This window comes from Trematomus bernacchii, unplaced genomic scaffold (genome assembly GCF_902827165.1).
Source record: "Trematomus bernacchii unplaced genomic scaffold, fTreBer1.1, whole genome shotgun sequence".
In the NCBI taxonomy this organism is placed as follows: domain Eukaryota; kingdom Metazoa; phylum Chordata; class Actinopteri; order Perciformes; family Nototheniidae; genus Trematomus; species Trematomus bernacchii.
In genome coordinates this window covers 3948378-3972711 of record NW_022987685.1, presented here as the reverse complement: position 1 = coordinate 3972711, position 24334 = coordinate 3948378, and the positions used below count along the sequence as shown (strand labels likewise).

At 40.0% G+C, this 24334-nt stretch overlaps 1 protein-coding gene across 31 annotated transcripts in view; it reads left to right on the top strand.

Moving 5' to 3' along the window:
- The window catches only part of LOC117487805 (receptor-type tyrosine-protein phosphatase delta-like), a 319630-nt gene that overhangs the window by 150379 nt on the left and 144917 nt on the right, over window positions 1-24334 (top strand). For all 31 annotated transcript variants that reach the window (XM_034136510.1, XM_034136512.1, XM_034136497.1 and 28 more), the window contains exon 8: window positions 255-302. The gene's annotated coding sequence lies outside the window, so the exon portion shown is untranslated. The remainder of the gene's footprint in view (window positions 1-254; window positions 303-24334) is intronic.

Here is a 24334-nt window from a genome sequence, read left to right as displayed (position 1 = left end):
GACTTCTGTATTCCTTCAGACATGCACCTGTACAAAGTGCCGCGGCAGACGGGATGATCCTCTTAGCGCTTTAGCAATCTGGGACACTTTTCCTACTACTTACTTTTACCAATTTGCTGCTGGGAGCCCCTGAGTCCTTGTCTTCATTAAGGGAGTTCCTCATTGATCAATCACTGTCAGAGGAGCTGCTCTGTAATTGCACTGTGGCCTAATCATGACTGACGTCCTTCCCCCCCTCCCTTATTCTGTCACAGGTCTCAGGAGAGAGGATGTTCCATGACTTTCACACCTTCGACCTCAAGGTAGGCCTCCCTAAAGATTTCACTCTTCTCTGTGTGGTTTATCTCTAGAGCCGTGAAGTTTATAATCGATATTATGACTCGTGTGAATATTGATGGAGGTGTTCACGACAGGTAAGGTAAGATGGGTGTGAGAAATGTGAAAATGCTTTCAATGTTCAATGTAAACTGATGTATACAGTATGTGCTGTAGGACCTGCACTCTGTTTGCCACATGCCTTACAGTAAATAGACACAACAAAAGTCAGACCTGCAACACATTAACATCCCTCGACATCTTTACTGACGCAGTACAGTGTTTCATTGGCAAACAACCCTCGGAAATATGCACAGTTGCCTATTTAACAAATGAAATGTTTTTTTATATTACCCTTGTTAAAACTAATAACAGATTTTCCGCTGCTGTTATGTGTGTACAGTATATTTGCTTAGTCAACTAGTTCACACACTGTGGACCTTTAATACTGAGCGCCAATACGCTTTATGTGCACTTTTATTGTGCAATTGTCTCACATGAAACATGCACATAAGCAGATACAAGCACTCACAGTCACTAATGGCACAAAGTATGAACATCACACACTTGTTGCCCGGCTCAAATGTGATGTTTCTGTTACCACATGCTGAGGAGATTGACATTTAATTATTTCTGCTCACATTTAACTTCGCAAAACTGCAGCAAAATATGTCAAGTTTGCCATTAGCAGTTAAATCTGTAATGTCACACCAACACACACATCTTTTGAGAAATTGGTAAAGATGCAAAATGATGTTAAAAAAGATCAAGAGAGATTTTCCGGATTGGAAATTGATATCCCTGCCGTGATATTAAACCCACTGGGATGCAAAAGTTTTGAAAAGTTGATGTGATTTGGTAAAATGATGTGTAAGTCAGAGTGAAAAAGGTTTCACAGTGCAGATTAGTCTCAGTCCTCTTGTGATGGTGCATTAGCACAAGGTTATCCAAGCTTACACACAGTGATTGGACTGAATGCCTGCTAGACCTGTATTATGTTTCTGTAAACACGGGGGAATCCTGCTCTACACACATTAGTATTTCCTTTTTTTTGATTTTTAAACTGCTGTTAGCAGCTCATGTGTGTGTTTGTTCGTGACATGATCTGTCATCTCCAACAGAGGGCATAGACCCCCCCTCTAAATATGCTAATGCCTTACGCTGTGCCGTATTTCATGCAAATGCCTTTCATCGTATATTTTCAAATGTCATTTATATGACAGCTGTAGCACAAGCATCCATAATGTTTTGACTAGGGGGGAAATTGCAACATGGATCTCGGTCATTGTGGATTCTGCTCACAGTCAGAAAAAGAGAGAGTCAGCTGAACTGTGCGTCCTACAGAGCATGATTGTTTATTAAATTGAAAAACATGTTTATGATTGATGCTGCTCATTTTCAGCTTTTTGGAACTGGTGTAGATAACTCATTTTTTATCTTTAACCAAATACATCTATTAATATGAGTAGATCTTTGTTTGATTTTCAATTTCAAAAATCCACACAGCCAGAGTTTTGTAACTTTCTATGAACTGAAGTAAAACTTGAAGTATTTCCTCCTACTCTATGAGATTGCAGGCACCTTGGCATTTACTCAGCCTGCTATGTCATTGTCTGCAATAGTGCTCAGGACCGTGTACTAGGAGGAAAGTTTTACATTTAAAATGTAATCAGCACAATCACCACAAGCAATCAGTTCCTCTTCATTCCACCTGATCAAGCCCCCCGCTAAAACGAGCCTGTTAAATAGAGCATCTTATCAGGCCTGGATTAAGTCTTGACTTTGATTAACATCTGCGGTTAGACTTTAGAATGTCAAAGTTCAAGTTTGAGGAAAATGTAGACTTGAATAATAAAAAGAATTAGCCAGAACAGTGTGAGAGAATGTTGGTCCTTTTAATAGCCAAAAGCCGAATGCAGTAACCTGCAGTCAGCAGCAGGTTAGCTTAGCATAAAAACTATAACCAGGTGAAAACTGTTTCAGTGGCTTTTGTGTGTTAATAAGTTAGCTTAAGATGTGATGATAGACATTTTTTTTGTACCTTTTGACTGTGTAATTCATCCTTAATGCGTCATGCTAAACCAACAGGCTGCTAACTGAAGCTACATATTTACCATTCTGATATGAATTCATGAACATAGTTGTCTTAATCAATCAACTATCAAACTAACAAACAAGCATGGTTGCCAAAGTATTGAACTATTCCTTTAAAATTTGCATAGAAATGATGATTTATAGTTTTTGTAAAAATATTTATGTGCGGGCCAACGATTAATTTGTTGAGCAGTTGGAGAAAACACACTAACATAACTGGGAACAAATGTCTCTAAGAGAGCAACATGCTGCGACACAAACAGGTGCAGCTGCAGGTGCTGCACCACCTGCACACGTACCCACACACAGAGAACAGGATCACACAAAACACACAGCATTGGTATTGAATGCAAACATACCACACATTTAAATCTCTGTCTACCACAGACTTAAATGTTTAAGCAATTTGTAATTTTAGAGCACAAACTAATTCACCCTGTGTGTCCACACTGCTTCAATGGGACATGAATTTAATTGTCTATTTTCTGTCAGCTGCAGGAGTTTTATTTTGATAGCATTGTTTAATGAATGAATCATGAAATGCAAAAATATTGTTCTCCTATTTTTCTGGGTAATTATTTTTAGATAAGCAGTGCTGATACAGCATGGCGAGGCAATTAACAAGTTTAGGAAAATACTTGATGACTGGAATGATTTACACAAATTAAAACGTATCGAAGTATTTGCAGTTTTTCATAATGAAATGCACAACAAGCAGTGCTGACTGACCATCTGTGAACATCTTTTGAATGTCAATGTCATTTCAGTTCATTTAAGGAAAGGCAAACACAGCCCACAGAGGCCACATCCAGACATAATAGAGTGTCTGCTGCTCACAGAGGCGTGGAGAGTTGAGAACATCCTCACACACACCTGTGCCTCCAATGAGCTTCCTTTCATGGAGGAAACAGGTCAGCCGTGAATACCTGGTTCCTTCCATCTCAAAAAATCCTTTAACACACTAAATTAAGAGTGTAACTATGTGGATGTATTGAGTGTGAAACAAAAACGTTGACTTTTCTCTGTGCTGTTGATGTGGAGCAATGCCAAGTCATTTTATTGTTCCATTAATCTTACATTTTAGAATAAGCTTTATTAGGAGCTGTAAAAGGCACAATAATGCCAACTTGGCCCTCGTTTAAACTCTGAATCATTCAGATTGCCCCGCTGTGATTGCTTAATTAAATGCCCGGCTGTGTAATGACTTTGCTTGAAAGAGAATTAAACGTCTAAATGCTGCAGAATCTGCGTCGAGCTGAACAGAAATCGATGGGACATAGTGCTGGAACTCAAGGTGTTTTCCGACTTGTTTAGGGTGAGCGCATTGTATTGATGCTGTCTCTCAGTCAGAGACTGAAAAGCTCATTGCTCTTGGTCCAAAGCATTGATTGGTGGCCTGCGAACACTGTGCTTACTTTGTGCTTTCGGCAGAGCTCTAGGAAGGTAGTTTACGATGTGTTCATTTGTAAAGAGGCTGGACTACTAACAACATCCTCCATTGTGAAACAAATACAGATCCAAAACAAAGACCTAAAACATATTCAGAAGCTCTTTTGCACTTTTTGCATATCATGTATTTTGTTTTTGCTATGCTTGTAACATGTAATCTTCTTAAATGTTTTATGTGAGGGACTGCGGATGGAAATTAGCTCAAAGCTAAATCTGGCACTGTTACGCTTGACACATTTGAATGTTTTAAGTGTTCATTACTGTGCATTGTCCCTGCTAAATAAACGATTAAAATAATGGTAATGAGAAGGTTATATTATAACTGCGAATCAACGTACTGCTATATACAGCCTCATAGACTGTAGACAGGTTTCTAATTTACTGCACAGCTTCAGTTCAGATCCTTTGGATGTTTGTGACAAACTATTGCAGTTTACATCTGGTTTGCGTTTACACTGTGTATTATTTGTTGCTGACCATTAAAAGCCAGGAAACCATGCTTACATTTTCTCAAAATAACTTCCAGGGTCCAGATTTATCAGTCTCCAAGCATATTTTCAGAGTATTTTACCCTGAGAGCCTAAAGGCAAACATTAAAACCCAACCCACATGGAAATAGTTCTTGAGAGGAGTGTAGCCAACTAATCTCACAAACATTTGATTGAACCAAAGACCTTTAGAAACCGCCAAAGCTGGGAAGGGCGCACAACTCGGAAAATGACAACCGATTATCAAACTGCCTCTGGCTGGAGACACTGTAATCCCCCAGATGTTGCAGTGTAAGAAATATGAGAGTCTGAATTAGATCTCTCAAACAATGTCAGCTTGTCTGCATGCGTAAACCCTCGGCGTTTGAGTCACAAAATTAAGTTGACCCCGTCAGAAAGCTTAAGGACATGTAACAAAGCCCCCATCAGCCTTATTACTTCATCTGCTTTCATCTCATCTCCTCTGTGTAAGAAGTTCCCACTCCAGCAAGACCACTGGGGCTAATAAGGGTTTTATCTGCTTTTGATATTAGATATTAACACCTCATCAAAGTTAAGCCAGCGGTAGGCCTGCGTCCTCCCTCCAAATTTACATTAGCCTAACAATGTCTCAAAAAGAAATCTTATCAAATTAAAATTAAGGGCGAGTTGAATAGCCAGAAGGACACCGCTACCCATCACTCAAATAACATGTAATTTGGTTCTGCTGCAAAGAATAAAAGCTTTGGATATCTCTGAGATCATAGCAATAACGTTAATACTTTGAATAATCCTAGTTATAATAATCCTAGAGGTAAAACAGAGCACATCTGTATTATATGCATGGTGCCTTTTTTAGCTTCTGGAAATTATAATAGGTCTGAGTGACACAAGCGTGATTTGCTGTTTTGAAAACTCTATAAATAGCAACTATAGTCTATATGAGTTCCACCTTAGGGAAACACATCGACACCATGTGTTGTTTTATTGTTTTCAAAGGACACAGGTTGTAACCCAGTGGTTAGAACAGTCATCTTCAAACTTGAATAAAATATAGATCACAACTAAACATGCATAATAGTTAGAATAAGACAAAAGCTTGGATGGCTAAATAAATATATTTGTTGTTTTAAGCCTCACTCTATTTTAGATGCCTTGTTTTTTTCCTAGGCATTCTCGAGGTAAATCCTGTATCTGGAGCGAGAGTGCAAAGGTTTCAGACTTCTTATCATCCCTTGTGGCATCCTTTGTCAGGTTGTATGAAAAAAAGAAAGAAATATTAACTGGAAAATATAGCTCGGAGAGATAGAAAATAAATTACTTCAGTGTGGCAGGGGAAAGAAGATTGTGATATTTATCAAGTCAAGATGGAAATGCCTGCTAAGTCTGTGCCCTACCTTGACAAATAAAAGAGAAATCAAATGCCTTGGAGTACAAAGTGTGATGTAAAGGTGTGAGTTTGTGTGTGCACCTGCTTTCTAGTTTTCCAAGTAATTTATAGTTGAAATGTTATTGCTTAATATCAGCTATTTCTGTTATGATAAAAGATAAAGTCTGCCTATTACATTCATGATCATGCATGGACACAACTTTCTGAATTTATAATATTCTTCCATGAGTTTGAATTGTTCTACAGTTCAATTTAAAGTGCACAATTAGCTTAGCTGTACTCCCCACTCAACAGATTTCCAGTGAAACAGCTTGACTGGCAAAATCTATAATTGTACAGATAAGTGAACATGTTAGCTAGATAAAGGTTAAACTATCAGGGATATGTTCTCCATCCATCTAAAGCCAATTTTACACATTCAGCTCGAGCAATAGTGGGTGGGGAAGGAAAAAAAAACTGGCAAGTCAATATTGATTGATCTGGAGGCTTAGCAATTACCTCCATGTGCAGAAGACCATGTTAAGGTCAGTATTATCTAAGCTCATTTTATGGGTCAGTCCTCTGGCTTTAGCTGAAATAAATTAATGGGGTAAACACTTTAGTTCACCTTGATGAAATTTACAGCAAGAGTAAAAGCTTTGCATAGGTGGAAGGTGGAGTGGCGGAGAATGACCCTTCATAATCTGCTGAAGCTTCAGGAAGTTAGCGCGTAAAATGCCTTACATAAAAGTATACAATAACAGACTGTAAAAATGTAACTAACCAATAAAGTATTTATCTGAGCCTCTTTTATTTGAGTGTTTAATGATGACACCACTGTTTTTTTAAATTGTGTCACGAGTGAGAAAGTGGTCACATTATGAGCACATACTTTGGAGACGTGATTTAATATTTTTCATTAGTACTACCATAGTTTTCTGGTTTTAGCAGCTGACAAATTACTATGTGGATTTGACAATCATTTTTTAATGCATATTCAATGTAACTACGCAGCATAAAGCAGCCTACTGTGAAGATATCTATCTAATAATAATAGCAGAATCTTTAACGTGTTATTTCATCTACCAAAAACCTGTTTGTTTTTTCTTAATGGATCGAGTGGAGCGTTATTAGTCAACCAACACATCCATCAGCTTTCGGTGCATTGGCATTTTCCAGTTGCCTTTGGCTGACTCGCAAACAGCTCTGTTACTTTCTTAAGCCCAAAATAAATTCAATTTCCACTGCACTGATCTCCTTAATGAAAAGTCAATGTCCCTCAGTGATTGGCCGGCTCCCAGGGGGACGGTAAGAAAGATGAATTTATCAGTGGGCCCGAGACGGTGCTCGGGGGGACGCCACCCTCCTGATCAAACAGCATGCTGCAGAGTGTGTCCAACAGGCCTCCGTTATTACCCCGCTCCTGCTCTTAATGTGGACCGACGGAGGAGGGATGACAGTATTGATCTCATGAAAGTGCTATTTATATTCTCACAAATCCTCTCACCAGTGATTACTAAAGCACTTCACTATGGTGGCAAGCCTGTTCTCAATTTGTTAAGTGAGCAGGGGGACATTTTGTTAGCCTCTCACGCATGCAGCGTTATTTTAGCGGGCTAATTCCTGTACAGAGTTCAGCATCCTCTAACAAAAGCATCTAATTGCATCATACTCAGAACATGCACCTGACAAACCCCTTTATTTTATCTGCATGTAGTTCATGTTTTGTACATCATTTCAGAGGAAGTTTTGAATTGTTGGCCTTCATCGAGTTCAGAGGTTGTTGCTTATTAATGCCAGCATGTCTTGTCAGCAGCGAACTGTGATAAGGGGGACATGAGGTTGTTGTCATGGCATATGGTTAACAGTGCTATAGATAAGCTCTAATCCCCACCAGAGTTCATGTAATGCATAGCAAAAGTGATGGCTGAAAATACGCATGTGTAAACATCAACTACAGGGGAAAATAGTAGTTTGCAGAAACTGCACCCGGCAGAGGAAATAACATGAAATAGGTTGCTCACAATGTAGAGATACATCATGCTCATTACATTCCTTGACACCATAAATGCAGCTCTTGTGTGTCTTTCACTCTTATGATGACCCCCAGAAGGAAATCATGTGTAGTTTAATATGCGTTAACGTAATTTATCCGTGGCTATGCATTCATGAATAAAACACTGACATATAGATAATTATGACCTCATATGTTTAACCGTGGACCTCCACTCAGCAGAAAATCTGTACAAATGAATCCATACTGTGCAATGAATGTGAAGATATATATATGTTAAAAAACATACCATTTTGTTGTAATACGTAGCAGTAAATTAGTGTATATTCATATTATTTAAGAAAACGCATATATCTGTTCATTTCCTATAGTCTACAGATCCTGTGCTAAAGTTATTTTATGCACAGAAGCTGGCTCTGATTGTAATTATGGGATCTATTTATTGAATAGGTTGAGTGAAAGGAAGCAGGCTGACCAGAAATATTATAATTTGTAGAAAATATATTTGATGGATATCTTCTTTAACAGGCAGTGGCGGCGCCAGAGCATTTTTGTTGGGTAATCTATGGTAGGGCTAACCCAGTGGTGGTGCTCAAGTCAGTATTTGCAATGTAATTACATACACGCTATATCGCCCCCCTTGACAGTGAAACGCCACGCGTGAGGTTTAGATTATTTCCCTGTCTCAATCAAAATGGAACTGTATGCAATAAAACGGCACATTTGTCTTGTAGTAAATAAAAAGGGATCACTGTGAACGTGACCTATGATAGTACACGTTGAAGATCCAATGGGGATACTGAATGGCGGTTTCGATTGATCTCAATCAATAAGGCATGACGCAGATCCAACGTTTCGCATTCGGAGGCATTTTGATCTGACCGCGGCCGCGCTGAGAATTTCCACACCTTTAGTGTATAAAACTCCCCCACTACTTAGACTATTCCTTGCACCCCTCTTATAGCATAAGCCCGAATGGTCTCAACCATATTGCATCAGTAAGGTGCACTTGTTGTTACAGCAGGATCAGTTTGTGTGCTGTGGACACGACCCGTATATTTTCGCAATCCGTGTTCTCAACATTTAGCATTTCGCTTATTATTTAATTGAATTTGCATCACTTTTCATGGTGGGGCTAAGGTGGGGCTAAGCCATTTCTTGGTATGGCTGTAGCCTACCCCAGCCATACCCTGGCGCCGCCACTGTTAACAGGATATACCTTTTTTCTGTGATTATTCAGCCACAATCTTTTGTATAATCAATTTGCCGTTTCAGACAAATGTAATGTTAAAGAATAAATAAGTACACAAGATATCCTGACATTAGCCGCGTTCACACCAAGTACTTTGCCGTACTTAGTGCCGGCACTTAGTGCCCCGGCACTTAGTACCCCCATGGAACTAAGTACAGATCGCGTTCACACCGGAATAAATTCCCTGAGGGAAGATTACGCAAATGAGCCGCTGACGTCACCGCAAACAACTTCACGGCGTATACTGCCACCCGGAGTCCCCGGCCGGAAGTCCCCGGAGTTGGGGACTGGCTTCAGTAGAAGCTGCTGGGACTCCCAGCAGCTTCTACTGAAGCCTTCCGAGTAAATCGCCAGAACGCCGACACCTCCTCATCTCCACCGCTCCCATGTTTTATTTTGTGTTGCCATAAGTTAGTCTCTCTGCGTTTGTGCGCTGGGCGAATGCTAATGCTAATAATGCTAATGCGAGGATAATAAAATGGCGGCTCTACAAAACATTTCAGAGTTTTACAGGGCGTGGTTTGCAATTCACCCAGCCAACCAGAACTGGGGCACTTTTTTCCCCCAGGAAAGTACCATCTCTCAGCAGGCACTAAAAATGGGGGTAAAAGTTCCCGGGATTAAGTGCTCTTTTTGGTGTGAACGCAACATAAGGGGTACTAACGGAACTAAACGCGAAAAGTACGGTGTGAACGCGGCTATTGTATTTGTAATAATATGTTGGATACATACAGGTGTCTTGATATATCATGTAAAATGTTTTTCAAGACATACAAATACATTTCAGTTATTTATTTAGCTGTGAAGGTGGAGTGCTCATCGAAATCATAAACTTTATATAACTGGAATATGAAGACTATCTTTGCATGCCTTGGTAAAATGTGTATAAACCTGGAGAAAGGAGTGCAATTTATTGGATCCTTCACAGATAGAGGCTCTCTGCTCATCTCCCTGTGTGAGTCTCTCTAATGTGGCTGTACTGCCCATAAACAGACATTGAGTGATTAGCGCTGCTCTGCCATTGACATCATTTGCATTTTAATAGACCATAATTACAACTCGGGGAAAATAAATTGCAGTTTGAAGAATGTTTGAATTGCTCCAACTCTCCTTGCGAGATAGCAGCGAGCATATGCAGGAGCTGCCTGGTGCTTAATATCAGGTTTAAAATGTACCGAGTAGCAGGAAGAGGACAATGTGGGCTGCGTTTATAGCATCAATTAAAGTTTTTGATACTTTCTATAATTTAGGATTGAAACTAGCTGCAGTTTTCAGCATTTTTAGACACATTTAAATGTAACTAACGCATAAAAGGTTGCTTCACAGTACAAATAGATGTTGACAGACTCGTGTTTGGGATCATATCTGTGACCTTTCAGTGAGAAGATGAGTTTCTAATCACAAGGCAACCCTGCGCCCCCCTGCAGGTTTCTGTTCTCTCATTACCGCCTGTGATCATTGCATTTTGTCCCTTTAATATCCCTCGGTCCGTCTTATCGTCACACCTCACCTGCTAAGATGTGACAACTCCCCAGGATTTGCCGAGTGATGTCTAACCCTGGCAGCTAAATCCCATGTGACCCTGTAAGCAAGAGTGACAACACAATAATACTCCCCGCACCTAATCTTTCATTGGTGGATTATCAGATTAGAGACCTCGGTTGTTTATGGGCTCGGTGACTATCGAAAAAGTTGATCTGTCAAGTTTATCTTATACTTGTCCTATCAAGGCAGTGTCGGACTATACAGTTGGCTGCGGATGGAAGATAAGGCCGACATGGCTGAATGGAACCGCGGGAAAATGAGAAACAAGGCTTTTCTTTTTAGTCCAACGCTACACTTTATCTAGTTTGAGAAATGGACCCCACCGAAAGCATAACCGCTCCTTTGGATTCACTAGATGTCATTGACCTCTTGGTGTGAAAGGGCTGCCTTTTTTTTCAAGATATCAGAAATCATCCACTGGTTTTAGACTAAGGTTAGTGGTGAGGACATAATCCATCCTCCATTAAGCCTCCCCTTTGTGGCGTTTCAAAGACTTGAAGGTTTCCTCTCTCCTTATTGAACCGTGTGTCATGTGCTTCTCTCATAAAAGGCCAACCGGTTTCTTTCCATCACAAAACAGTGACTCTGAAGGTTGCGGCCTCTTCACCCGACTGTCAGAAGATATCTGTGCATTTCAGTCGGAGATGAGATTACGATCTTTATTAATCTGCTTTTATCAGATTTGCAAGGCAAGGTGTAAATGTTTTGACATCGCCCCTGCTAGGTAGGAAGTTGAATTTCCAATTACTGAAGAGAGGTCCTTTATGTGAGCAGAATGATAAACAAGGATAACAGCCTTAATGATGAAATAATATTATTAATGTTTTTACGAGTCACACTCTTTTGGGAAAACCTGTACAAAGATATTAGTCTCCAGTTTATGTGTATATGTTAATCATCTTTTTGCATTATTAACAGAAGAAAAACATGTTTAAAAGGGTCTCTCAAGGTGCGATGATTTGAAATTAGGTTAAATTAAATTCAGAAATCTGTTAATTAATGTATAACATTTTCCTCCATCAGACTGAGGGTTGTCTTAAGTATTTTTGACAGTCTGATTAGTATCATCAGGTCAAATTATTTCTAAATGTTTGACATTACCATAAGCCTTTTAGTGCAGTGGTGGATGAAGTACTCAGATATTTTAGTCATGCAAAAGTAAGTAAGTCATAGTCTTAAAAGCAATAACAGCTATTACAATTTAATATAAGAAAGCACACAAAGTAAAGCATACAAATTATGTATACAATGTTATTTACAATAAGGTATGGTATTATATTTTCTGTTGGTATAACTTTAATGTTGCAGCTGGTAAAGGACAAGCTTTTTTAATGTAAATATTGCCAGGTACTGTAGCTTGTGAAAGAGGATCAATGAAATCACATCTAACCTCTAATAATACCTCGTAAATTGTTGTATTTTGTGTGACTACACTGAATCCTAAAGAAAACTCTTCAATATTAGCATGTTAGCATTACAGTTTTAGGCATTGGCATTACCATTATTATTGTTAATAGCATATAGGCCTGAATAACAATTATAATGTTGGCATTAAGTAGCGACACATGTTTTCTAAATGTATGGGATGTATTTTGGGCTTATTCCAGAAATATTCTCTGTCAGCTACTCTCTGCCAAATATGTCCACACTGAGTGTATTTAGAGGATCACATCCATCAAACAGTGGCTTCTTTGTTTGTGGATGCATGTCATCACAGTTGTGATTCATTTAAAGCCCCTCTGAGTGCTGGGGCCAAACTGCCTCTGAATTCATATGTATAAGCATAGCCCTTATACTGTATTTGAGAGTAACAGCAGCACACCCCCCTTAAGGCATAATACGAATTTCCCAATGCCCCATTCCCATCTCATTTATAGCTCAGCACACTGGTGTGTCACTTCCAGCGACACTGATTATTCACCTGGCGAGCATATTATTCTAGCAAATACCAGAGCTATACAAAATTGTCATATTTCATTCCAGGGGTTTGATGAGAATGCACTGAATCCCATTTTCCAAAATATTGAGTACTCTGTGTGACAAGAATATGGCTTCACTGATTACATTATGCCTCGGAGATGTGTTTAGGCAAATGTGCATGACTTGCAAGTATAATGGACAAAAGGCTGCTGCTGGGATGTCACATTAAGAAGGAAAAGAAAGATGGAGGGAAGGCAGGCCATAAAGGTCTCCTTCCATCAGAGTATTTACATGCAAAATAAATCCTCCAAGTTAAATGTGTCCATGACTGCAAATTAAAACTCAGTTAAGGTTGTGTATTTCTGTTTCAAACAAATTGACTGCAGGTCCTTGAAATACTGAAATGTCATAAATTATATTATTTTAAATCGTGGCCTTGAAAGATATCAGTGTCTGAGATATTAAATTACATTTTGTAGGCTCAAAGAAATGTCTTGGTGCAGACTGAATCCCTGTCCTGAGTGCTACTGTACATTCTCATAATATTATTTATTTATAGGTCATTGTTGAAAATATGGAAAGAGCTACAAGTTAAAAGCTGACTATTTTCCATAATAGAGAATACAATAATTCCTCGATACTTAAACACAGGGACCAGTGTAACGCAGATGTCCAGCAAATACTATTTGTACCGATGGCCTTAAAAAATGTCAGCGTCTCAGATATGATATTACATTTTGGAGGCCCATAGGAATGTCTTACTGTCGAGTGAATCACTGTTCTGCCCAGTCACACTGTTATATTCTCATATTATTATTTAGTTCATTCAACTCACACACTTGTCTTTAAAGCTCAATATATTCCATATTTACGAACAACATGTTTCCTTGATACTAAAATGAAAGGACCGGAGCCACAAATCGGGGCCGTCTGCAGCACAGATGTCCAGCACATGGAGTGGACGCAACTCATTTGTTGCAGTTATTTATTTATTTCCTGGGTCTAATATAGGAAAACATCTGTCACCTCTGCCTAAGTGCTTGCTTGCATGATCCATGTATTGTGTTTCAGAATAAAACACCCCGATATTGAGTGGGCTGAGGTTCAGCATCATGTTGGAGACCTGCTGCCAAAATATCACATCCATAGCTTTGTTCTCAGTGACATCACTCCTTCCTTTGACTAAATGTTTTAGAAGAAATAAATAGACTTCAATTGCTCCTGTGCCTCTTTCCATTTCCATATATTGTCTTTCTATACTCCCGTTACTAATGACAGTCAGCCCACCCCAAAGTAAATTAATTAAACGGGCATCGTGCCACAAAAAAAATCTGAAGTATTTGAAGTGTCACTGAAGATAAAGTGTGTCGTAGAGGTTCTAATTCTCAGAGCCCAGCCCCAAATAGCCATCTGTATTCTCATTTCTGCAGCACTCACTAAATCAACACACTCGACACCAGCCTGAGGATGCCTCCGCACAATCATGCATGACAACATCAAAGCTTTTCTTTATTGCCTCTCCTCTTCATGTTCCCCCTCCGCAGCCCCTCTTAACCGCTATCTGCAACTAAAAGCAGTGGTAACGACGGCAAATACTAACTTTGGGGCGAGTACAAACACTGAAAACCTGAACTGTCTCTTGTCAATGGTTTCCAATGATGGCCGTGTGCAAGGATGATTTTATCCGTGCAGAGGTGTTAGTCGTGAAGCTACTCGTGAATCTGTGGCTTCTAGAAACACCTCCCATCCTTTCAACAAATCCTTAGTAATAGACTGCTCAGCGTTCTTCAGGATCTTCCTCTAATTGCCTGTCTTCTGTTCCTACCTCGCCATATTGACAACCATAAATCTCTAAAATGTGGAATGAGCCAAATTCCCATTTTTCCACGAGCGGGATGTTTCAATGATAAGCTGGATCTGTCATTGGGGAGCCACTCAGCACCCACAAACAGATTGAGCAGGCACCCAAGATGGATCTGTCGACACTCCATTCTGCATATCTCTATTTAATGATATTATATTTCATTTCCCGAGCAAAGAAAACACCATTACCCAAAGCAGTGAGTCGGAACGAGCCATTCTGCAACAGATTCCAGGCCTCCTTGGTGGTACAGTAATTGAATTACAATCGCATATGACACAAAGTTTGGAAATTATTGTATTTGTTTCCATTTGTTCCTTCTATGTTACATACTAAGCTCAACTTTGCAAACAGAAGAACTTGGAAGATCTTCAGTGGACAGATGGAGCCTTACAACAAAGAGAAACTAATATTCACATGCAAATATATGGCAAAATGATAAGTGCAACTGTATGTAGCGTGCTTTATAGTTGCATCAACTTTTTAAAAGAGCATGCATGGTTGGCCATCCATAGAAGAGGTCACAAGAAACAGTCCGTCGGCAGTATATTTGTTGATTCCTGACAATCACTTTACCCAGACGCATATTGATAACTGCCTAAAATGATTTGCTCCGGTAGCGATGGTTAAGTGCTTTGAAAACCATTGGGGTTTGAAAAGTGTGCCCAGTTGTTTTGACCACAGATTGAAAAGCAGTTATCATTTCAATGGGAGCAATATGCTCATAGGGAAAAGGACAAAGAGGTCAGCAGAAGTGGAGTAAGTACTCCCTCAGGCACAAACACGGGGACGCTCAGAAAGGCCCCACAGAGAGACCAGGGGAAATTGATTTCAGCTTTATTCCTGGTCAAATGCATAACTCTGCTGGTGCGCTACTCAATGGTGGACCTGTCCACTCAAATTATGAAACCATTTGGAAGATACGGCCACATTTGAATGGCCTATCACACTCGATGAATATTGCGCCACAATAACATCAATTTACCATCTAGAGGTCATCCGGTGCTCCTGTTTTGTGAGTGATGATCTTTTTGTCGGGCCAGGCTCCCCCCATCTGCTAAAGTAGTTTGTGATAAGTGCACTGTGTGGTCTCCACTGAAAAACCTGCACAGTGACACTGGGAAATGTTTCTGGGGCACTGTCATTGGCATAAATGACATAAAAGCTTTCGCTACCGGCTGCGTGCATTTTCACGAAAAAGAGGGATTGGCACATATTTTTCCCCCATTGATAATGGAGACAGAGTGCTTTCAGCTCTACCGACCCCCCCTCAACACCATTAACCCATAATCACCCCCCTGGAAAAGGAAAGCGAGGTGAACACTGGCAGGTATATCATCTGTCTGCTCTGAGTTGACGGATTCTAAATGGATATTTATTTATCTGGTCAACTTTTTAGTTACCCACAAGCAAAGAGGAAGCCATTCTCCCCTCTGATGTGGTGGCAATGGTTTAATTAGAGTCTCAGTTTGAATTTACATGCAATCTTTGCTCTGGTGCACCTTAAGTAAGCCGAGAGAGTGTTTGAATTCCATGTGGTGCAGAAACTTTATTAACGTGGCACACATGCAATTTGTCATGCTATTCTTCTTTCTGGCAGGAGTGCTCGAGAGAAGTAAAATAAATTGCTGTGGCTTTGTGCATGACTTTAACTGTATGTCCTTTCTCAAAAACATGCCTGATCACATGAAGAGCTTCCACTGTGTGCTTTAGTTTTTAAATGTCCTCATAATTTCCCATATTTATTCAAACTCATCCTGCTTTAGTTGATGAAAATTATACATGATGTAGTGTTATCGTACCTTTAACCAACCATATTATGTTAAGTCTATCAAAATCATCTGCATCAGATTATATTCTGCATTGAAATCATTCAAATCTAGCTAAATTGTATTTGTTCACTTCATTGAGATGTTGGAAACGTTTTTTACTTTTCAAACTATCTTAGTCACTCCTTTTTGTGTCAACAACATGTTGATATGGTCAGAAAAAATCTCCATGTGTCACCTTTGCCTTGTCTTAGTCAATAAAAAAAGGCAGTGGAACATATTCTGTAATATAGTTTTGCCTAAGACATAATACTGGCTACCAGGACAATCTTACCCTAAAGAAACATTGTTGTTGGGTTCAGAGTCAGACTAATTCAAATCTGTGCACACATCTGATCACATTTGAAATTATATTTACCAATATCATATTGAGTTGGCAGCTTAAAAAAAGCTATTTTCGGTTACCCCAATTGCTGAGTAGATGGTACGTGGGTGGAATATGTATTTTGGGTATGTCTTTAAGTGTGCATTTGTCGCCCTACATGTACATATTTAAAGACTATTTGCAAAATATTTTCAATGTATTCATTCTTTTCAATTGCCATTTACATATTTGTTATCTTCCTCTTCATGTTACATGTAATATGGAGCCCTGTGTGAATTTGTGCTTATAAACACACACTGTGCACATCCATGATTTATGTATGTTTAGTTTGCAGCTTTACAAAGGGGCAGATCTGGTTCAGTTGAAGTAGAACTGTTGTGAGGCGCAAAAGAAGAAAAAGAGGCCCATGTTTTTGTTTTAACCATGTTCATATGCTACAGTACAGTATATGAAGCAGGACAGGAGCATTGGTTTGGAAAAGAGGCTTGTACCAGCCATTTCTGTGTTGCTCCGACACCTCGGGGCTCTGCTGGCTGCAGAGCTGCAGTCACCCACAGAGCTGTGTGCTTATTTTCTCTGCCCTCATCTTGACCATATGGAGCATGAGGGTCATAGGGACACGGTGTATCACAGATTTGTCTCTGTGAGTGTGTGTGTGTGTGTGTGTGTGTGTGTGTGTGTGTGTGTGTGTGTGTGTGTGTGTGTGTGTGTGTGTGTGTGTGTGTGTGTGTGTGTGTGTGTTGCCTCTTTGCGAAATGAGCCAAATCTGCTCGCTAGTTGCTGTGGATTTGGCAGCGGGGTGCATTGATTTTGTCAGCATTTGCATTTTCCTGCCAGCTAAGAATACTTTTATTAGCTCTACCAATATAGATGCAGAAAGCAGTTCACAGTATTTTCACATTCTGCTGTGTTGGACAATGGCTGTCTTTTATACTAAGCTTATACAAGGATTCCTTTTCCCAACTAAATCAAACAAATCAAAAATAGCAGAGCTGGTAGCAGATGTTTCTATTCATGTAAACGATGGGCTATTTTAACTGTAAGGGAAAAGCCCCGATGACAAATGTAAATGCCAAAGGTCAAAGACACGCTATAGGAGGAAGATGATGAAGTGTCTTTTACTCCATTGCAGCTGATCCGGGGTCAGCTTGTCAGATCTGACATGGTGACATAGTAGCAACCTCTCATTTAATCACCATATTAATTCAGCCATCACAAAGCCCTAATGACACCGCCGCTAGCCGATTAATCTCCAAATTTGATTTAGCGAGTGTCCATTCATCATAACTGACTGTTTCAATATGCAATCAATATGGCCCTTTTAGCACTTCGGACACCTCGACGTCAAGAGGTACACAGTCATGGTGTGAAGAGCGTTGTGATAGAGTAAATGCTCGCCCCGGCCAAAGGGGGGGAGCATCAATCATGTCGCATACATCAGCAGCACTTTTTTCCTCAGGTTCACTTGGAAAGGTGCAAAACAGAGCTCGCCATCAACATGTGTCCATCACTTCATAAAAACACCACGACAGAACTATTTCTCCCAGTTTACTTGCATAGAGTTGTTTATATCCCTGTGTCTTGGCATGCGCTGCGTTGCTAGTGCACCTTGTCAGTCCCCCTGCATGCTTGCGCTTGGACACACTCGCCCATACACACACACACACGCACACACGCCATCACGCTGCAGGGCGAAGGGAGCTTTGCTCACTCAAGGGGAAAGTGAACAGCTGTGCCTGTGACAGCTGGAGCAGTCATGACATCCCTTCACCGAATATCAGCAATGGCTTAGGACGTGATGGCGAATCAGCCGAGAGGCGTTCCATTTACAACCTGGACGAGCTTTAGCCTGCGACCACGTTGAAGCCAGCGATCATTTTTTTCCCTCCTCGCATTTGCGGTGATAATGTGAGAAGTAATGAGTTTCTCCTTGGTCTACAGCCCATATAATAGAACCCCCATTCGCTTGAAAACAAGCCCAATGGAGCAAATTAGATAATGTTGTGCCTGTGAAAAATGAGCTGAATACTAATGTTTATTTTCCGAGGTCCAGTTCCGATGGTTCCTCATCAGATGCTCAGCAGAATCTTGTTTCAGTGCTAATATTTACTCATATTATCTCCAACCCTGTGATGGTGGTAATAAGAAGAAACAAGCATAAGCTACTGTAGAAGCCTCAAAATCAAAGCTGTAAACTGAGATTCAGTCTGTTTCACTAACTAACATTGGTGGCATGTCAATCCTTATGCCGCACCCTGGAGATACATTAAGATGGAAAATGTTATCGCACATAAACACTTTTCCTAATCATCCCCAAGTTCGGGTTTTGTTTGAAATATTAAAAGGGATGGATGTCGAGAATGTGTTAGAACGGGTCATAATTGGGAAGGCAGCATTAGAAAAAGAAATCAGTGTACTATGCAAATGAGCATAATCACCTTCAGCCCCTTTAGCACCAGACCGATTTTAATTACACCTTCATTTCATGTATAAATACCCTCAATTCAGACGAGCTGCTGCAGTAAGCCCAGCAGAATAGACTGAGTGGGAGGACTGTATAGGTGCAGATAATTACAAGCGCTGTTATGGAGTCCTGATTATATGAGGTGGTGGCCAACATACTGTCTCAAAATACTGCTGTATGCACCTCATAAGTGTGATAGATTAGAGAATACCCCGGCTATGACAGTGCAGTCCTGTACGCTGAACAATACTTCATACATGGCCAAGACACGGCCATTTTATCTGCAGGATTCAGCTTGACTGGTGCATTTTGTGATGTTAACGCAAGATAACCAAGACACTTCATATAGAGTATGTGACTCATATAAAATCTGAGTCTAGAATAAGAAGCAGCATGGTGCAGCTGGATTTTCCCTGATCAGATGTTCTGGAAACTGTTCAGTAAGTGGAATTTAGAGACTGGTTTATGTGTAAAACAGACATCTAAAGTTTTCTTTCCCCTGACGGAGGGTATTCAAAAACCAAAGACTTGTGGTTGTGTTTCCAATTAGTGTGATTTGTCTGCAGGAAGTTTCCAGCTTTTAATTAACTTGATAACAGTAACTGATTTTACAGACAAAACCACTGCTTTTCTTTTTGATCTTTTACAAAAAGACATATACATGTGTCGTGAAGTTAATCTTCTTTTATTTGAAACTTTACAGTACTACCTGGAAAATTTGCTAAGAAAAGTGATTCCACAATCCGTCTTGAGAAAGCATTCATCTATAAATAGAGGCTTTTTCTCCTGCAGGGACTGAAGATTGTGCAATGTTGAAAACACCGGAGGAGCATATGCTGAGGCACAGCTTGTTGCGGCCTCAGATGTTCCTTAACAGTTGATTTCCTCAAGTTGCATTTCCTTTTTCACCACGTTATTGTGCTAATTATTTTTCAGCACGTTCCACATGGGTGGCCTTACAACACAAAGTCAGCCCAGTTCGTATTTCTTTTCTTACCCCAGAAGCATCCAACACAACACGAGCCCAGCTGTGTGACACATCGGCTCCTTAACACTATCAACGGTTTTCAAATGCATAAGGGCGCTGACGGAGCGCTTTCCCTCTCTTTGCTATTTACAGCCAAATAAGATTTGTGCAGAGCAGATCTCCTGCAGAGTTGCCCCCACAGTGTTGATATTCAGGTAACTTCATATATAGGAGCAAATCAAATCACTTGTGTATATTGGCTGTTTGGATTCTACTGTATGTACTTCACCTCCTGCAAGGCTCAGAAAATATGAAGCTCTATTATTCACAAAGTGATTCCACTAGTAATTTTTCTCACAGACAAACAGCACACACTGACATGGAGGCACACAGAGAAGTGTGTCATTGCATTGCTTGTCACACAAAATGTTCCGGCTATACATTTTTCACATTTTCCTCAAATGCTCAAACATGCCGCCTGGAACCTCAGCTGTCTGCTGTGATTTAAAATGGCTCTGTACTTCGTGTGCACACCTGTATACCAATGATACACTCACTGTTGTTCATTTTCTGCTCCGAGTAACTACTGCGGTTTGACCCGACAGTAAAATCTCATGACTACAGCGTACCAGATATGATCTTGACTGAAATGCCAGCATGGAAATTTAGACTCAATCCGTCACTCTGTGCGATGTGTCTAATCAATTCTTTTTGGCTCTTACAAGGAAGACGATAAAAAAAGAAATCAGCCCAGGGTGAGTTTTTCCTGTAAAAAAGGAAAGAAGTAAAAAAAAATAAACGAGCCAATGCATATTTGACGTTCTTTTAAGAGAAAGGAAGGGGCTGGCTGTTCTATAATTTCAGACTTGCATACTGAGGTCAGGGGTTTCATCCGCGAATGCCCACATTTGCATCTTTGACTCGCTCTGTCCCAGTGAGAAAGAATGAGCTGTTGCATCTCCTCTGATGTGCAAAAGTGAGAATGTACAACAGCATTCACTGAACTACACACGCTCCACTGCTCTCAGCGTGAAACTGTTTCACCACAGCTTGCAGTCTTTCAGAAAAACTATACAAATGCAAAACCAAATCAAAACGAGGCCAAGATTCTGTGGGAGCACATCGAGGAGTATCGAGACGCAGTAAGCAAAATAGTCATGCAAAAATGTGTTTCTAATTATATCTACATTTATTTTTAGCAAACAGCACATACAGTAGTCGCCTATGTTTGGTTTTTATTTAAAGGTCACCTATTATGCAAAATCCACTTTGTCATCGTGTCTTTTATACATTATGTGTCCCCTCTGTGCAAAGAGTGCAAAGTTTCAGGAAAAAATATTTGCTCTCTTTTTGTCCTGATCCATTTATATAAAAACCTGTCTGAAAATCAGCTGATCAGATTTTGGCCACTTTGTGATGTCATAATGTTTTCTTGGCTTATGTAACCATTAGTCAATAACCAACCAATAACCCCCCCCCCCCCCCCCCCCCCCCCACACACACACCTTATCACCTGAATCTCCTCCTAGAGCACCATTGTGTTGTTTTTAATCAAATATCTCTCAGAGGGGCGTGGCTCCTTATTTTCATCTAAAGTAACAGACACAGAATCAGCGCTTTTGAAACAGGGCTGAAACAGAGGGGTTTATGGGATGCTGCAATGCACGATCTGTTTGGTATTTCGAGCCAAATACTTCAGAGACATGTTTTGTATATAACTGAGAACAATCATATTTTGAATGAAAAACAGTATAATAGGGGACCTTTAAAATCCTTTGTATCTGCAATGGCTTTTCCTAATTATCATGCAGGATCACAACTACAGTAACCAAAGGAATTTGCAGCTGCTGTGCTTTATGACCCTTGTTTGTCATTTGCTGTGAATCCATGCAGGCAAGGTGAATCTGCATCCATTGCTCATATTTACTCGTGAACTAATGATTCCCCTGTGGGCCTACTGTGGCCTTCCAAATACTCTACGTGGTGCAACTGGGGTAATGAATAGTACAAGTGGGCAACTGAAGCTGGTGACTAACCTGGGATGATACATGGTGTCACAGTTTAATTGCAGCTCCCAGCAGAATAGGCCGTAAGCCAACAGAGACCTACTGACCTTGGTGGAAGTAAAAACGGCAGTCTGCCTCTACATGACCCATTTTGTCACTGAAAAAGCTCCACTGGACATTAAACAACTCTGAGAGGCTATTGTACATGGCCATATTTGACAACATGTGAGAAAAAAGTTGCTTGTATACTGCATTGAGAAATAAGTCAACATCTGCCACACCTCCTGTAGAGAGACGTTACACACAGCTTCACCTATAGGGTTATGTTTCTGAGGATAACAAGGCCTTTTACTTCCAGAGGCTACCAACTGTTCACTTCCAGGATGTAACATTAAACAAGCTGCATGTTTGTTTGCATAACTTAACCAATACTGCTACATACTGCCGTGCTGACTCTATTAGACCCACCTGGTGGAAATCTGCTCTATGCTTTACAAAGATATTGATGAAAAATAGCATGCCATCTTTCAGAGAGGCAGATGCTGCCCTCTTTGTTTTCCATCACCCGTCTCCCTACCCCGTTGAAGCTAACAGCTGTTCTATTGCAGCGCACTCCAACAGCCAAGTAAAGGCAGGAAACAGATCATTGAAAATGTCGATCTCATTAATTATCATAGTGAGAGTTGAAGAAGCGACTTTCATCAGGGAATAAATGCCTCATTCTGAGACGTTCAGAACTGAGCACTTACAGAGGAAAATCATATCCTATGGCACGACCTTTAGGCAGTAGTGTCTTTAAAGCTGCATTCAATATGTCAATATATTGACACAGGATAAAATGGCTGTATGTAGTGAGAATGGTGGGGGTTCAAGTGCTTTGCTATTAAATGTTCATAGCATTTTTTAGCTAGTTGTTTTGATTTTATAGCCCACAAATTCACTTTTTTCTGTATCACTCTGCTCTCCTAATGCAAAATAATATCTGATAAATATTCTGTACACTACCGCCCCAGCAATAAATCCCAAAACAGACCAAGTAAGCACTTATTTAGTGAACAGAATGAAGCATTTAAAAGCTTTAGAGACAAATATTTCCTTCAGGAGTTGTTAGTAAAACCCAAACAGATGTGAAAGGAGCGGGAATATTTAAGATTTTATATATCAGCTGGCCACAAAAATGAATCCAGATAACGAGTTTTCCATAAAAACGTAATATTATATCTTAACTTGAACTAACCTTATAGCTTCCTGCAAGTAAACAATGCAACATATGTATGATGCAACATTTCAATTAGCCAGTATCTGTAGTTTGGTGTAAAAAAGGACGTGCATTAGACGGCGTACTACTATCATAGAGATAAACATTATGACAATATTCACGTATTCAAGTCATTTTAGTAGCTTTTCATCCTAACTTCCATCTTTCAAAACTTTTGAAAAGTTGTACAGCAAGTCAAAGCGGCAGTATGAAGCCACACCTCACAAGAGAGAGGAAGATTTCATAGACATTCTGTAAAAGTGCTGCAGATTATTTTCTCCTGCCTCGCAGATTCAAACCACTCTTCCTGGTTTGTTCAGAGAGGTGACACCTGTAACACATACTACAACTCTAATTGATTTGACAAGGCAGCTTAGGCTCTAATTGCTGATTTGCCTGGAGAGATTCTGGATCCGAATGGCTAAGCAACTTCTTTTGAGGTGTGCTGCGAGGAGATTTTCCTTCATGGGAGTGAAGATAGGATGGGGATCGAATGAATGCATCAAGAAACAAGTTGTGTGTTGCATTTAGAGTAAAGGCAGATACTGACACAAGGACATGAGCAAACATATGTACTGCATGCATTTCGCCTTCAGTACATATTTCCATCTCAAAGCTATCTCATTTGGAGGATGATGATAACATTTGTTTCATGATGAGAAGAGTATTATTTCCTTGCACTGTGGTAAATGTAAGGCATATTGCTGTAAGTGCTTAACAATAATGTTGCTAAACTCTTTAGACACCTATTTGATTTGGTGAGGAAGAAATTGATAGGATGTGTTTCAGGGTAAACTAGAATTGTACCACGTTTAACAACAAATCCAGGCCACATGATTAATTGGATAACATTATAACACATATTTAAGTCTGCACACTTTAAGATATAACATAACTGATGTCTTTTCGCGGCTGCCTTAACAAGTGCTGTACAAAAGAAACAAACCAATTCAACTTTTCTGCCTATATTTGACTGAAGCTACTTTCAAAAACCATGAATACATTGCCTTAATGGTCATCAACACAAGGAGAGTAAATGCATCAATCAGCATTAATCAGTGCAGCAGGAAACTCCCATAAATTAACATTATTGAATGACCATTAAGCTAATGCAGTTCATTTTATTACACATGTTCCTGCAGTGTCCAAGGACAGCTAAGGCTGCAAACACTCCACCTGCTGCTGCGTGGACAATGAGC